At 30.1% G+C, this 18,797-nt stretch overlaps 1 non-coding gene across 1 annotated transcript; it reads left to right on the top strand.

The window, feature by feature from the left end:
• The first annotated feature begins 17,662 nt into the window (after positions 1-17,662).
• On the top strand, positions 17,663-17,763 carry LOC111757995 (small nucleolar RNA U13). The gene has a single exon (XR_002792245.1). It is a non-coding gene; the product is annotated as a small nucleolar RNA U13 (small nucleolar RNA).
• Positions 17,764-18,797: the final 1,034 nt, after the last annotated feature.

An 18,797-nucleotide genomic window follows, 5' to 3' on the forward strand; every position in this document is an offset into this window, starting at 1 on the left:
CAAAATGTATGCTATTACTGTTTGCATTGTGGAAACAAAATATTCTACATCCAAAGTTAAAGGAAAAAAGATTTACTTCAGCTCGCATTTTGTAGAGGTTTCAGTCCATTGTTTTCTCCAAAGCAGTATAGCATGGCCCAGAGATGTGGAACAGGAAAAACAGTCCATGAAGAGGCAACCAGGGAGGATCAAAGAGCAATCTTCCTTTTCCCTTTTATCTGGATTAGGCTACAAACATTTTGGATGGCACCACCCTCACTGTGGTCGGATATTTCCATTACCAACTCCCAGAACTATGATTAACTGAATCAGTGGACTAAACCAGTGTCACACACCTCTGTTCTCAGTATCATACCCTTAATCAACATTCACACACCCTAAATCCAACCATCTTGAAATACCCCACTATTCTCTCATGAGGCTTTGGGGAGACATCTAGTTACAAACCATCACATTGGCTTGCAATTTATAGAAACATTGTGACTTCAATAGAGTAGTTACACACTGTGCATGATTATTTTTTCTATTTTAGTATTTTATATTGGCATTATTTGTCATAATTAATGAACTAGAACTTATATGGTTTAATTAACTAATGTCCATGGTTTCTCTAAATTTATTTAGTGTTAACCTATTTTCATTTTCCTATTCCTGGTTTCCTGGTAACTGAATGTAGATTTCATGTTTCCCTCAGATCTTTCTGATAATAACAATTGCTTCTTCACTTTTGATAACCTTAATACTCTTGAGCGATACTTATTCAGCACTGCATAGTGTCTTTCAATTGATATTTTCCTGGTCTTTTTCTAATAGGTGAACTATAGTAAAGTATCTTATTGAGATACACATAGGAAGCAAAACTCTAATCTAATTATATGAAATTTATATGTTACTAATATAATATCAAAGGTGATATTACTCTAGATCACTTAAAAAAAGTATTCTGTCCGTTTTCTCCAACACAGAAATTATTTTTTTACTTTTATTCTTGAATGTTTTGCAAGGGAATGTGTAACCAATCTTGCATTGAAAGAGAATTTTACTTCTGTGATAGTTGAATATTTATATTTCTTTTTAATTATAAAAGCAATAATAACATAATAGAAAATGTATCATATATAAAAATTCAATAAATTATAAAATAAATTCTTCATAATCATTTGTATATGTATTATAAAATATCAATGATTTCCAAGTGTGAGTTATAGCACAGAAGACATAACATTGACTACATTGGAAACATATTGCCTTTTGTCTTTCAAATTTGTGAGAAAATCAAGGGGATATTTTGTGCCAGTCTGTTATTTGCAGTTGTCTGACTTCACATCATTTTTAGAATTATTAGAAAAATTGAAAGCTCAAATGATTATGGATGAAAATGGCAGTAATTTGTTTTCATCATGTTTTAGGAACATGTATCTTTTATATTTCTCAAACTATAAACATAAATATCAGTTTAAATAAATGTTTTAAAATTGAAAAATGAATCAATTAGAAACATTAAGTCATAATATATGTTACTGATATATCTGGGAAATATGTGGATTACAGATATTTCAAAAATGTTAACTTAGCATAAAAGTTATAATACATTGTAATCTATGACTAGTGCTCAGATATGACTTACAGATAAAACTTGGGAGTGTTTTTCTGATCATGTCTACTTGTATAACAATTACATTAAGAAGTACCATAAAACTCAGTGCATGTAAAACTATTCTTAGTGATACTTTTCCATTTCTTCATTTTTAAATCCAGAGCATATAAAAAGGAGCCACGTTAGTACTCATTATGCTGTATCTCTTCATGATGGCCTTTTGTGTTTAAGGCATTCAACTGTTGGCTCAAGTGGCTTCTTGAAGCTGTTTATTTCTGGTTACACTAATCCTCCTGGGGTTATGTCATCCATTGTGTACCTAATCACTCTGTCTTCTAATTACATTTTCTCAAAAGTTGTTATTCAGTTTTGCTGATAGTGACCACGAAGATACCTTTTATTCAGTGTATTCTAAAACAAGTAAAACATTATTTTTGCTTGGTATTGGAGATTAAGCACAGATTCATCACAGCAGGCTACACCTACAGTCCTTTTTGGTTTGTGTTTTTATGCAGGGTCTTGTTAAGTCAAAAAGACTGAGCTTGATCTTGCAATCTTCCTTTCTCAGATTTTGGAGTGCTGTAATCACCGAGCTGTGCCACCATTCTAGGTTGATTTTAAAGCAAGCACTCATGTTAAATATAGGGTCCTATGAGTCCTCATTTAATAAGCATAGAATCTATCTTCCAGGGATAAATATAATAAACCTGTAGTTTTTCATCTAATTGCTCATGTTAAGATGTAAGAATTTTTATAAACTTTTTAATATCTTGACTTACTTGTACATAAAGACTTTTGTGTGTCTATGTGTGTGTCTTTTTGAGACAGGATCTGTCTGTGCAGTTCAGGCTGGCCTTGAGTTTACTTTGGCTGGTCTCTTGAACTTGCAAGGATCCTCCTGCTTCCCAAATGCTGGGATTACAGTCATGAGCCACCACGTCCAACAAGAGTTTTAAATCATTAATCTGAAAGTTTAAAGGACATTGTTGATATTGACATTACCAAATAGATGTTATCAATGTGTTGACCAAAACTTGACATTTCTTTTTCCTCTGTATTTCCATGAATAAGTTCATGGGTTTTCATGGAAATGAGGTTGGATTTTAGATTAACAATCAGGACTAAGACAGTCATTATATTTACTTAATAAAAATTATAGAGATTGATATGAAGGAAAAATATTAGAAAAAGTATAAAATATGTATACAACCAAGACTAGAAATGGCCAAACCACTGGAAGAATCATAGAGATTTAGGAGTCAGGGTAAGAAGGGCTCTTCAAAAATGGAATTTATATATATATATATATATATATATATATATATATATATACATATATATATATATTTACTGTTGAAATCTGTTGCTAGTTATCTTCTTCTGGGTCTTTAGAAAATCTCAGTATGTGTATGGGAACTTTTCTAAATTCTTATATATGGTTGTGAGTTTAACTTGAAAGCCACATAATACTGAGGGTTTTTTCTGTCTTCAGAACATAAAGTTATGATTTCACTGAAGTCACATTATAGCCATGTTTTTATATTTTTATTCTGACATGCACTCCAGTCTGTACTTCAACAAGTTATATAAAATTAAATTTTATTATTCAACATATACCCTTAATGTTCTGTGATTTATTAATGTTAAAATTTTAAATATCATAGACAATTGATAGAGAATCAGTCTCAGATCAGCAATTTTCTGTCCTCTATTTGTTGAGACAAAGTAACATCCAAAATTAAAGGAAAAAGGATTATTTAGCTTACAGTTTATAGATGTTTCAGTATGTGATCAGTTGTCTCCAAGTCAGGGTGGCATGGAAAAGGAAAATGGCAAAGTTATTGATGGTTGAAGATAACGAAACAAGAAAGAAAATAGCAAAGAAAACCTCAGAAGAGCAAGCCTCTCTTTTCCTCTCTTATATTGCAAGGAGGCAAACTACCATATGTTGGATCTACTACACCACAGGATATAGAACTGCTTAATCACTTAGTTAAACTTCTAAACTTCCCAAACTGACAAAATACATCAACTATTATAAGCAGTCTCTGGGTTTAGTCAGTTTTTTCTGTAATTTTAGGAATTAATCTTATGTATTAAACAGCACTTATTCAATCTATTAAAATTAGTACATTCTATTTTGGGGTAATTTAAATTATAGCACATGTATTGTACATTTTCTTAATGTAAACATTGTGTGAATTTCATTACAGCCTGATAATACTAGAGTTTGATTCTTAAACTTTATTGTAATGACTATTTGTAGGTACATTTGTAAGGTAGGTTCTATATTGCATGTAGTTTGTTTGCTATGAAATCATTTGAATTTTTGTTGGAGTTATTATAATAATTATTTATAACTAGATTTCAAAATTAAATGTTTCTAATTACCTACTGTTAAAGTAATATTTGAAATATGAAAATAGACACTAACATTGAATAATTTAATTTGCTATTAACTAATATTTTATGATGATATCTATGAATTCTATATATCATAATCACTAATACTGAAACACAATTTATTTAATATAGTTTTAATATACATCATACTAAGGTAGGCATATATTAGAAATAAGCAATGAAAAATATTTTCTAGATTACTTGTATTAATAACTACACAGAAATTTGTTTTTAAGAAGACAAAGTAAAACTTTTAAATGAAAGTGAGGCTAATGGGGAATAAAAATTTGGAAGATGTATATGTATGTATGTTATCCTTTTGCATTCATATTTTCACAACATATATATTATAGAGGCATATTTATATGCATTATATTGCAGTAGAGAAAAGACCGTAGTTTCAAATCTAATATATATTAGTTGGGTAATATAGCTTAATATGACTTGATCTTATGTTTAGGCTTGATAGTTTTCATATACTAACATTTTTTCATGGATTTCTTCCAAAAATATTATTTGTATTTTTTCATTCTGACCTAGTTTTGAAACTATGATTTTACCTTTTTATATTTTCCTCTTTCTGCCCCTTATACAGCTAGATTTACTTTATCTCATGAGTTTTGTTTCATCACTTGCCTTTTTTATTCTTTATTGTTTCACACACTCCCAACTCAGTCATGTTCTTCATCATAATTTTACTAGAAACTGGGAGAAAATATTCTGAAAAAAATACACATTGGGTAAAATACTGATAAAGATATTAAAAAAATCTCATGAATCTCAACAATATTAAAACTAATGTTCTTAAAAACGAGAAAAAAACTATGAACAGTTCACTAAAGAAGATATGCAATTGGCAAAGATGCAGATTAAATATACTTAAAATTATATAGAGAATTGCAAATTTAAACAATAAAATATTGTTGAGTACTTTTAGGATAGCAAAAGTCTTAATACTAAAAACAACAAATGCTGATGAGAATATAGGGTAGCTAAAACTGTTATTCCTCTACAGGTAGAAAAGCAATATGGTACAGTCATTTTAGAAAACAATTCAACAGCTACTTAAAAATTAAACATATCCAGCAATGCAATGTAGCCACGTATTACTCAATGTTTCCCAAAGTACAGTGGAAATTAATGTCACCCAAAAATCTGAACATGGATATAAACACTGATTACAATTTCCTACTCAGAAATAATCTATATGTTGTTCAGGACATTAATAGATAACTTGTGCTACAACCAGGAATTGGAATATTACTCAACATTAACAAGAAATATAATACCAAAACATAAATAGGCATACTGTGATGTCCGTACTAAATAGTATTCATGAAAAGGCAAACTTCAGAGTCAATAAAAAGCATTAGTATTTTCAAATCTCCACAATGATTTCCCAGTCTGCACTCCCACCAATAGTGGAGATTGGTTCCTTTTTCTATGCAACCCCACCATATTTGTTATACGTCGACTTCTTAATAATGGCTATTTTTCCTGAAGTAAGATGGAATCTCGACATTGTTTTAATTTTAATCAATTGAATTATCAGTGTTGCTGAACATTTTTCATGCATTTATTTGACATTTGTACTTCTTTATTTGAGAAGTGTCTCTTCATTAGAAATGCCCCTATATGGATTGATTCTTTAAATCTGGGAAGTCTGAATTTCCAAACTCTTTGTATATTCTAGATAGTAATTCTTTGTTAAAGAAATAGTAGGTAAAAATATTTTCCCACTCTGTGACTTTTTTCTTAACTGTTGATAATTTCTTTGCTGTGTATAGGATTTTTAATAATTTGAGATCCCAATTGTTGAGTTTTTGTAACAGCTGTGTGATCAGGATTTTATTCATAAAAATTCTTGGCCTACAGCTATGTCTTCAAGAGCTGTACCTATGCTGTCTTATGGATATTTAGATTTCTGTTTTGATATTTCAAACTTTGGTCTATTTTATTTTAGTTTAGCATATAGTGAGATAAATGGGTCTAGTTTTATTCTGTGTCATGTGAAAAGCCATTTTTTCCAGTACCTGTTACTGTCTTTCATTTGATCCAGTTATTCCACTTCTTGGTCTCTTCATGAAAGAAATAAAAGTATCATACTAAAGCAATATATATATATATATATATATATATATATATGCCCATATTTACAATGGCACAATATGTAATAGTTAAATCTTAGAAATAGCCCAAATGTCAATCAAATAATGAATGGTTAAATAAGATGTATTTTTTAATATAGTGGAACACTACTCTGCCACAAACGATAAAGTCGAGACATTTATAGAAAAGTGGATGAACCATGATATCATGCTGTTATGTAAAATGCATCAGACTAGCATATACATATCAAGTTGTTTCTTTCATGGGCGAAAAAATTGTAAATAAGGATAAAAATGTATAATAGAAATTGTGAAACAGGTAGAAAATATTCAAATGTGAAAGGGAATTAGGAAGGGGAAGGGGAATGGAAAGAAAAAAAAGAAAGTAGGAAACAGTGGAACAAAGCTTTTGTAAATAATGTAAGAGGAGTTGAAGACAAAGGGAATGGAAAAAAAACAGAAGCAAGATATTTCATGTACAGGTACAAATTCCATGAGGTAAATGTGATCATAAAGCATACTAATGTAGCCAATAGACATGCTTAATTAAAAACAGCAACAGCAACAACAGCAGCTGTCCTGGACTGGCCAGGCCCCAGCAGATCTCCTAAATGAGAGATCTGGATGCTGAATGGTTTCGTGAAACAGACAAGTGGTATGGGATCTGATGCTCCAGAAAGATCAAAACTCTCGGAGAAAAGAGACTCTTGGAGTTAAAAAAAATGACTTCTCTGAATAGCCCATATTCAGTCCACTAAAATGCTTTATACCCAGATATAAGATCCAGCAGATGATCCCTCCTGGTAGTACATTTCATACTTTTCTTAATCAATCCACAGTTCTGATCAGGAACATGCCATTATTTTAGATTGCCAAAGTTTTAATACAATTTGTGACAAGTAATGAATGTATCTGAAGTCCAGTGATACCTCTAAACCTGTCAACAGAAGCAAACTGAAAGAGCTGTAGATTTCAGATTAGAAAAGATTAATTTCTATGCATGTGGCATATTTGCATGCACATAGAAATCACATATATATCCTAAGGGAAGGTTGTCTATGAGTTCATCATCCAGTTTTAACAGCTTTAAACCTCAGGCTTTCAAGAATGACCCCACTGGAACACTACACACATGCACACACACACACACACACACACACACACACACACACACACATACACAACTACACACAAACATGCACAGGCCCATCTCTACACACACAAACTAAAAATTTTATTTTGTTTATTCTAGGAGTTATAAATTAAAATATATTTATGAATATATTTAGTCTTTTATCAAATTAATTCTGTCCACAAAAACATACTATTACTTAAATTCTTGACTGTTTAAAGTTATTTTTTTTTTTGAGATAGGATCTCACTATGTATTACCTGCTGGCCTTGAATGCATTAAGATACTCCTGTCTCAGCCTCCTGAATACCGGGATCACTGGCGTGCTACACCATGCTCAACTTGGACTATTTTGAATTTTGGAAAAAAAATGAATCAATAGTCAAATACTGAATTCATAATCTCACCCTCACCTTTGTTGGTTTTATGAAATTGGAAAAGAAATCCCTGAACTGGGTAGGCTTAAGTGTATTAGACATATTGAGCTTTGTTCTTCAAGCAGTATAAGCTCTTCGCCTTAGTACTCAGGTTGCACCGCATCCTAATGTCTCCAGGAAAATGCATAAAAACATAAATGATAAGGCAGAATTTTCCTAAAGCAACCTCTACTAAGAATGTACTGACAAGTGATTCAAAGTGTATAATCAGATTTAACCTTGATAATACTGTAATTATTGATTTTGAGGACACAATAATTTTTTACTAAGTAAATTCACAAGTTGAGATTCTTTTCTCCCACAAAACACACATAGCACATAGGCACAGACACCTTAAATCCATATGTCTATCTCTGAGCCTACAAGCATATCTAAATTCATTTATAATAGATTCTCTTTATACTTTTATCTACACTTTAATGAGTAGCCATGACATCTACTGGAAACAACTGTAGAACCTTTTCTAATTCTGAAAAAACTGTAGGAAGGAGCACATTAAGAAACCAATGTCACCAAAATTCTGTAGCTATCATGTAAGACTTAAGATTTTGTAAAATCGTGTATTTCTGTGTAGGTATGTGTGTGTTAAAATTTATTGAACAAAACTATGATTTTTGCAGTTTCACTAGAGATTGTCATGATCTCTTAAATATTTTAATACCAATTTTTATAAAACTTGTAACTGTAAGAAATACTAACAAACTATAGTATACCAATGCAATAGTAATTATTTTCATTGATGAGTTCCCACACATTTTATGTAGTATGCAGACAGCTTCATACACAGTCTTACTTAATTCTTGTAGTAAATTAGTGAAAATTTTAAACATTAAGAAACTGATTTTCAGAGAGACAAATGCCTCCCTTAAAGTCCTATGCTGATTAGTGGCAGTAACAAGGTTACACAAAAGCAGACTTGGCTGAAAATTCAGTTTCCAGAGCACACAGTACCAAGAATTTAAGGCATTAAGAATTTAAGGTATTAAGATGACTAAATGACTTGCATAATGTAATGTATTGTCTTTTGCAGGACAGATGATTGTATCAAGTATGAGAGTTGTGCACATTCAGCTGAGTGAAGAAAGGTTTTATTCAACTAATCAGTGATCATGTAACCGTGGTCTTCTTCAATACATATGTATAATCAAATATCAACATTGGTATAATGTTTTTATGATTAAATGTATCTGTATATAATTCTAAGGCAAAACTTGTTAGGACAGAATATGCATGTGTGTCAAAAAGAGAGATTTTTTTAAAAGTGCATGGAAGTGATGGCATTGGCCACTTTTACCATGTTTTTAATTTAGATGTAAATGGGTTAGTTGAGAAGCACTGGAATCTATGCCAGAAACAGATTTTTTGCTCTATTGATTTGCTTATAATATTAAAATATCGTAAAAATTCATATTTTTTCAGCATAAAGAGTAAAATTTCAAGGCTACATGACAATATGATCACATTTTCCTTTTTCTTTCCAGTGTGCTGGAAAAGACTGCTTTTGTACATAACCTCTACTCCCTCCTCCTCTTTCTCTCAGTACCTAATATCTCCTAGTTCCTAGTGTCTCTCTCTTTGTCTCTCTCTCTCTCTCTCTCTCTCTCTCTCTCTCTCTCTCTCTCTCTCTCTGTGTCTCTCTTCTCATCACATATTTTATTGCAACATGTAAAGATTAACCTTTACTCTTTTAACCGCTGTATAGAAGCTTACATTGAATATGTATCATCTTTGTCTTAAACTATCATTATCTAAATATTCATACCTATTAATACAAGCACTAAGTGCCTTGGACAATTACTTTATCTATTCAACTTTTATAAATACTGTCTGTCTCTGATACTTGCTACATTTCATTTTTTTCTTTCTATAAGGCATAATATAATATACTAATTAAATATCAAACATTTTAGTTTCTCTTTCTAGATATATTGTGAGATATGGCACACATGCAATCTGCTTACAGTTTAGAAATGAAAACCATCTATGAGATACTCTGTGGGAAATGTAACAAGGTGACAAACTCAGTATAATATTTTGATTACACTGATTTTGATTTTTCTCAGTGTTTCCAGAATGATTAAGATGCTATACAGTTTTGAGATCCTACAATTCTATAAAATTTAATAATCCATTGTACAAATAATACACAACTAAAATCATATATATGCAAACATCATAAATTATCTGAAAGATTGAAATACACTGTTGGGTTCAGCAGCTATTGAGCCACACAGAATAGATTTATTGGAAAAGAGATGACTTCTTACATTTTATTGCAGATGTGTATGCACATGAGCTTATACATAAACTCATATAATTTCTTGTCTTTTTCCATGTAGTATAAAATGTCAATCATATGGGCTTATACTGTGTGCATAGTACCATTATAAATATTGTGGAATATTTCCAATGCCACATTCTGAAGAAAGACATCGATTGCTCTATTTATTTCAAAATAAAATCATTGTGTAATATACAAAATAATCGTTGGCTAATTAGTAAGAAATCATTTGTCTCCTGGAGTGCATTTACAGAGGACCACTCATCAGGCCTCGTACAGGCAAGAATCACGTGCCTATGATGATAACAGGGACAGCACTATTCATCCACAGCAGTGGCAGAGAATGGAAACTTCTGCAATTATCCTAGAAAATCCAAAAAGGATCTGGTTCTATCTGCCCAGGCTCCGATGTAATTTATGATACCCATTACATGTGGTACTTTGCATCAGCAGTACAAATAGTGAAATTACTCAGTCAGGCTGTAAATAGTGAAGATGTGACATTGAGTGCACTGGAGAATAGAGTTTGTCATTGAAGGTGAGGGTCAAAAAAGGATCTGGGCAAGGACAGATACATTAGAAAAGGAAGCATGATTACTGAGATAAATTACATGTCTTTTACACAAAACACTAATCTTCCAGGATCTCCACTGCTAATATATCATTTATATCAAATGCAAGCAAGAGAAAATTAACTGAGGAAAAGATATTGAAATATTCATGGATGAATTCTAGCTGTGTTTTATTACCCAGTTTTTGTGATTGGGAGAGAACTTTATGTACAGTTTTATTTTAAAATCATCTTAAACATAATTGAAAATATTAAAGCTTACCTAAAATAATATATTATCCAAGTCTTATAGAAGTTATATTTAGATCAATTTAACTTACTGAGAAGGCTTTCCTGAGATAATTCATATCTATGATATTAGGATAGATTAATGATCCCTAAGACATATATTTTCACACATATTGTAGATACTCTCTTACATAGAAGTGCAGGCAGTAAACTTCCAATCCATATTTAGAAATACAACTTGAGTTCATAACAATGTGTTCTATGTTTAATTAAAAGAAATAAACGTTAGCTGTGTTTTTGAAAAATCTCCATCATCCATTCAAATATAGTTAATTTTATCTTAGAAATGTTTTGAATATTTCAAAATATATATCAAATATGAAGGTCATCAGGGTAATGTATTCTAAAGGATTTATAGACATTAAAGTCTAATGTTTTCATTACCAACAATTTCTGTAAAGATGTTATTTTTCTTTCATTGTGTAATTTTTTAGTTTGTTGAATGTTGCATGAGATAAACATTCAGATGTAATACTGAAAACTTGTTATTCAAAAATTGCCTAAACCTACAATATTTTCCTAAAAAAGCATCAAATCTTAATGCATGTTAATGGATTTATATTTTGTACAATTTTAATCTAAATATAACATCCTTATGTTATAAATACATTCTAAACCTCATAGTTTGATCTTTTAAAGTACCAGTTTTTGTATTATTTAGTAAAGCAGGATAGTTAGGTTACCTTGGAACTTTGTAATCAAGGAGGGTACTGCAGTTGTCAGTGTAAAGTTTTGTGAATTTTCAAATGACCATTTGAAATGAAATGAAACGATCATTAATTCTTGCAGTTCAGATATCATCCCCAGGCTTGAAATTCACAGTTAGAAACATTAATGAACTCTAACAGTAGCTTGTGGGTTATATATGGGGGTCATAAGTCAATGTACCCTGGTAATTTGAGTGAAAACTATTCTGTAGGTAAAAGTAAAAATAAGTCTTTAATCAGCTGCATATATGAAACAGAAGAAAATGAATGTAAAAATCATTTTCTACATACAAATTCTTAATGTTTGGAGAAAAATAATTTAATCATTGTTAAATTTAAAAATGTCTGAAGACAATAGATCTTAGTAAACATAAAACTATTTACTTTTCACACAAATGTAGTGCATAAAACAGGGTTCATCTCATACCGGTGTAAAGTGAAGAATCTAGATTTAATATTGAAAAATGCATCATTGGATTATGGAATTATTTTATGTGAATTTAAGCAACATTCATGAGCTTTCTCCAGGGCTGCGCTTCTAAAAATAAACAAAAAATTGTGTTAGAGATGACAACATTTCTGTCTATTAATCCTCACTCCAAAGTAATTTACAAATAACTCCTCAGATCTCATTCTTTAATCTCTACAATGATATGTAATTAATATTTTAATATTATGCAGAGGAGAATGCAAATCAAAAGTTAAAAAAAGGCTTTAAATTATGTGATCATTTTGGAATTTTTCCACTTAACAAAAAAAAGTCAAATTGATGATCAAAGTGTCATTAAAGTTTAATTTACCCAAATGGAATGGAAATGGTCCATTTTATGGTTCCATTTGCACAATTTTCCTGACAAGTATCTTTAGCCACTGCCCTATAGTAAGAAATAGCTATTTTGTACCTCATCAGTAAAACTATATACGTAGAGAAAAACTTCTGTGACAGAAATCTTCAAGTATTTCATTTCCACATTATGTATCTCAAAAGCCTAAATGTACAATGATTATTGACAAATCTAGAAGAAAATAACATGTCATTGTAGCTTTTTTTTTTTTTTTTTTTTTTTTTTTTTTTTTTTTTTTTTTTTTTTTTTCCCATTAGTGGAGATTGAACTCAGGGCATTTGCACTAAACTATGTTTCCATCCATTTCTATTTTTTTTTTTTTAATTTTGAGACAGAGATTCTAGGAAGTCACTAAAGTCTCCAGGCTGTGTTCAATCTTGTGATCCTTCTGACTTAGTCTCCTAGACTTCCAGTCTGCAGGCATGTGCCATCACACCTAGTTTACCTTTAATTCGTGGAGTTTACATACATAATTTTACATAGTGACAAATGATATATTTTTAGTGATTAATGATACAACATATCCATCAAAGCAAAAGTATTGCTGAGGAGAACTTAAAAACAAAACAAAGAAAAAAATCTAAAAATTTTCCAATTCAAAATGAGATCTTTTTAATTCTATTAAAATTCAAGATTGTTGAACAAAAGTAAATGTAACTTTACAATGTTTCCTTTAAGTTATGAAATTCAGCCAGAAGATAGTTTGGCCTAAAAGATACATTTTTATATCCCACTTATAATTTATAAATGAAAAATATAAAATTCCTGAGGTATCACCACAAAATATGACTACTAGTTACAAAATATGATAAATGATTGAAATACATTCTTTCAAAAGAATCAATATTGGTTTTTTTCTTATTTTTTATAACTAGATTTATTTTAAAATTGGTTTATGTCTGAGGCCCCTCAAACCTGCTTTTTCTTCTTAAATCAATAATTCAAACGAGAAGCAAAGGAAAATGAAGTAAAAGTGAAAGGATGTAACATATGAATATGAATTCTGCTCAGAAAAATATATATATTATTTACTAAGCTATGTTAGTATTAATGAACTTTATAGTCTATTATATATTATTTCTGGTAAGAGTAGTATGATAGGCAATGTGGTCAGATATATTAATTGGAAGGAATTGAGTGTTACTTAGAAAAATTAATTAAAATGCTGATAAAATTTAGGGAAAAATTCAGGATGACTAGTCTGGTTAGGAAAAGAAGGGAAAACTTATGAAAGTAAAATTAAGAATCCTACATTCAAAACTGAGACCTGATGCAGAAATTTTTCTAGAAGCTTCTGCCAAATGCTAGCCCAATGCTTAGATTTTAATGTTTCCTGTTTGAAAGATAGTGAAAAAAAAGAAAAGAAAGAAAGAAAGAAGAAAGAAACAAAGAAAGAAAGAAAGAAAGAAAGAAAAACTTTAGTGTAAATGACTGAAATAAAAATAGTTCAACGACATCTGGGACTTCTCAAAGACAATACCTTTGGTGGAGAAGCTAATCATGAACACAAGAAACATTTAACAGGGAAAGCAAAGTAAGAATCTGGACTCTAAAAATTCACAATCATAACCCAAATATTACATTGATAGAATTGATATTTACATCATTTTGGCCATCTAATAATATGTTAGCAGAAATGAAAATAAAGATGTTCCTAGAATTATAAAAGTTTGAGAGACTTGACAGAAGAACTTCTACGTAGTATCTTGATAAATGCAGATTAACTTTCAATAAATTTCTATGACAGTATCAATTAAGCACACAGAAATACATGAAAAAGAATACATTGTAAATGGGAGGAGTTAGAAGAAACAAATAGTGCAAAGTTACATTGCAGGTCCTAGAAATACTAAAATTTGAATAATACAAGGGTATTTTTCTCCCTCACTCCCAGTCATGGAAGTCATTAAATTAGTAGGAGAAATTATTTAGACACTGGTCTACCTTTTCAGGTTCCATCCACCATTACAGAGGTCGGACCTCTTAAGTTCTTTTCCATGTGAACAGAGCCAAATATCTCTGGTCTACTCCACTGTAAACACCATTACAAGGAAGAACCCTGACCCAATTTGTTTTTTCTCTCGTGATTCGTTTTGAAACTGCCAGCAGGGTATAAGAGTGTGTGTATATTTGTAAGTGCTTACAAGTGACAGTCATTGCTTTGGATTCTATAGTCCTTACCATCACATTAGGTTATACAAATTTTTGTTTTGCATGGTTTGCTAAATTAATTTTTGTTAGTTTATCGATTGGAGCCAGTCTCCCTGTAAGTTCTTTCGCATTCATTTCCTTCCATCTCTCCTTTCTTTCCTTTTATTCTCATTCTCTCAATTCTCCATGTGTGCTCATCTTGCATATGAATGGCATCATTAAAGTATTTTTCTTTCTTTTACTTTTAGAGTACACGTGTGATTGTGTGAGTATATGTGTGATATGTTTGTGTATATGCAGCTGTCTATCAGAGTTCATTATTGCTTTTGCTTCTGCAGTCCCTTACCAGGTTTGTTGGTTCTTCTAACTTCATGGTTCTGTTAAGCTATTAATTAGATCTAATCTGCACTTATCTTTTTTAATGCTGTTTTCATTTATATTTTCTTCTGCTTTTTTTTTTTTCTTTCTATTCCTTCATATAACTTCTTGAACCATTCTTTCCTGCACCTTCCTTTCAGGGTATAGAATATTGTCATCATAACATGTTATTTTCATTTCTCTTTTATCTCTTTCTTTTATCAATATTTTTTCCTTTGCAATTTCCCCTGACCTTCACCATTACAATTCCTTTGTCATTTTCATTATTGATAATTTTTCGAACAATTTAAAAAGTTTCAAATTATCAACTCTATACATGGTTGATTATTTGAATATAGATTTTGCAGGTGTTTTATGCTAGCAATAGCGTGCTTCACATTGAAATTAGTACTTTGAATATATTGAATGGGCTCATGCATGCTGAATCACATCCAAAGTTATGCAAACATCACAGAACATCATCTACTTATTCAAAATTCCTCCACAATAGTGGCAAGATTTTCTACACCAATTGCCCTACAACCCTCAATATAAAAATGTAAGAATCACAAGAAAACAAGCAACCAGAAATCTCCAAATATTTTATTTCCTTAAAAGCAGATCCCAAAGACACTGAAGTTTCCAGACAAAGTATTTGTAAAACTAATAGTTAAGATGATTAAGTTATATCGCAGAAGATACAGTTCATCTGAATGAATCGATTAGTAAAATGGTCCATGAGTTTAAGGAAGATACAAACAAGCAGTTGAAAGAATTAAGGAAGACAATGAAGGATACAAAAGACAACTCTATTAGAGTTAGATGCTATAAAAGTAATTCAGCAGAAATCTTGGAAATAAAAAACTTTTGAGGCCTTACCTAAAATACTTTTTCCCAGATCGTAGGTCTTGAATATAATTTCTATATGTACTTTTAGTAGATTTATAGTTTCAGGTCTTAAAGAATTTAATACATTGTTCATTGATTTAGTGTGCAATATCATGTTAATTAGATGAAAAAATGAAATAAAAGAAATCTATATTTGAAAACAAGAAATTGAGTATTCTCTTTAATAGACAATATAATCATATGTATAGAAAATCCTGAAGGTTCTACCAAATACCCTTTAATCAATGAATTCGGTGAAGATTTAGGACATAAAATCAATGTACACATTCAAAAATAGCATTTCTATGTACTATTATGAAACTACTATAAAGGAAATCAAGAAAGCAATTGCATTTACAATAGCTACAATAAAAAAGAACCTGAATCAACTCAGCCAATGAGATCAATATATCAAAAATGAAGGTTAAAAAATTGATAAAAAATACTGAAGTGATACAAACAGAACCATATCTTTTGGTAATGTGGTGAAAGAATTCATGAAAATATATATATTTTCATTTTTTAAAAAATATGAGATGTATAGATGTCATTTATGTATATATCAGTTGAATTATATATCTTGTATAATACAGAAATATTATTTAAATATCATATAAATATCAATAGTATGTCGCTAGATTTTAATACATTGATATAAGTTTAATTCTTATTGGAACTGGTAATGTTGGATTGAATTAACTGCATTAAATCTAATGAAAGACAAAAATTTATTAAAAATGATGGAATTCATCTCTAAATATATCAGAAAAAATTCAACTGATTTAAAATAATGAATATTTTTAAATGAAGCTAAAGAAATTATAAATGTCTTTCAGTTACATTGATAACAGCCTTTAAACATGAACAATGGAAACTAGAAAATAATTATAACAAAGATTATGACATAGAGAATGAAAGAATATAATGCTTAAATTTGGAAATACAATATATTTTGATATTGTAATTATATTATACTGTTAAGTGAAAATATGCAAATAGGGAAAATTGATAGAGAGAATAAGCACACAAATATTAAAAAATATAGCTAAATCTGAAAAAAATGTATAAAAAACAACACATTTGTTTCAATTATTATAGCAACAAAATAATGGACAATACTTGCAAATATGTCAGTATATTTTTTAGATTTAAATATTGCTAGTATCCTGATACAGGGGACTCATAAATTATATATTAAAATTTTCATGTCAGATAAGTTTTTTTCTATGTTAGATTTTAGAATCAGATTTATGTCTAAGACTGTTATATAAACTGTTTCACTTTAGTAACATTAATTAATAAATACTGGCCCTCATTTTAAGAGTGTGCATTTTATGAAATAGGAAAAAATAAGTTACACTCCTTTTGTTAATTATGCCTCTTATAACTTTGTCTCTATAACTTTGAAAATGTATACGCAAATTTTCTGAATTAATTTTTCTTCTAACAGTGGTTTTTATACCTTCCTTTTCTTGTCAAAAAATTTGTTTTATTCTTTCATAGTTTAACTTTCTTAAAGTACTATAAGAGTTATAAGAAAAAGTAAAATGGGCTGGGGATTTAGCTCAGCAGCATAAGTGCCTGCCTTGCAAGCAGGCAGTCGTGAGTTCGATCCCTGGTACCGATAAAACGGAAAAAGAGGAAAAAAAAAAAAAAAAAAAAAAAAAAGAAAGGAAAAAAAAGAAAAAGTAAAATACATGAAAATTCTTGATGTTTATATATCATGATATGCTGCCTACTCAGCAAAATACACAGAATTCCTACCTTTATGATGGTGAAATTCTCTATTTATAACTAAAAACTAAAGTTACAGAAAATTTTGGTTTTAGAAAAATATGTTAAATAGATTGACTTGTTAGACTTTACATACACTTTTCTATAAAAATATTATTTTGTGATCCTTTGGTTCATGAGCGTAATGACTGAGTGCTTATGCTGTGTGCGTGAGATACGCCCACCTCAAATCTTGTTATGATGTCAGAATATTACCCATCTACTGTGAAAAAAGTGATACTTTGTGTGTTTCAGAGAATAGGAAGGAATGGCATTGGAAAAGAAAGACTTCAAATGTGTTTTGTCTTTTAAAAACCAGTTAAACAAGTTTGAAATCCAATGAAATACAAAAAAACTTTAGGTAGGACCTCTGATAGAATAAGGACTGAATAGTGGTTGCAAATTAAGCAATTATAAATCCATGTTTAATCCTCCAAGGTATAATGTGATGAAATTGGAGCACAAATGCACTGCTTAAATAGGACCCTGGGGACCCAAGATATTTAATGTGGCTTTTCTCTAAGGAAGATTGCACACTGAATTAAGTACAGTAATTAATATTTAATTTTGATTTTACTAAAATTTCCTAAGGTATAAATGTAAGTTTGTCTTTCAAGTTATGTTACATAATTTTAAATAACTTCTACAGAAACTGAATGCCTTTTATTAATTGGAGATACTAAAAGCCAAAATATGAACCAAATATTTTTCTATGTACGAAGTTTAATAACAGGATTATCTGAAAAGAAAACTACTTAAAACAAAAATTGTAAGATAATCCCAGCTGTAGTAAACATTAAAACATGTACACATTAAAACAATATTAATGAATAATGATAGTCAACATTAATTTGTAAAAGTAATTTGAAAAAGTATTTACAACTAAATTCCCTGTGTTAGTGTTTATATTCTATTTTAAAAGGAAAGTAACTCTGTGCTATGGTTTTATTGGAACCTGTGTGCTAATTTAAAGACACTGTTGAATAACTACACTGAAATATAAATAAGCATGTTTTCATACTCATTTACTCCTATTTGTTTTTAAATAGATTCTTAAGCAATTAGTCTGGTTATCCTTGAGGCCTCTTAGGGACATGTGTGTTAGAACTGACTGGGGAGGGATATGTTAGAGTACAGCTTAAATCTTCAGTGTCACTAAACACAACACAACCTCACAATGTCATTTAAAGAAGAGGTTGCAGTTAGTTATTGTTGCCTAATCCATTTTATCATTTCACTTCACAACAAAGAACTCACTG

The sequence above is a fragment of the Cavia porcellus genome, unplaced genomic scaffold (genome assembly GCF_034190915.1).
Source record: "Cavia porcellus strain 051 isolate PalLab524CR breed Dunkin Hartley unplaced genomic scaffold, mCavPor4.1 scaffold_28, whole genome shotgun sequence".
NCBI lineage: Eukaryota > Metazoa > Chordata > Mammalia > Rodentia > Caviidae > Cavia > Cavia porcellus.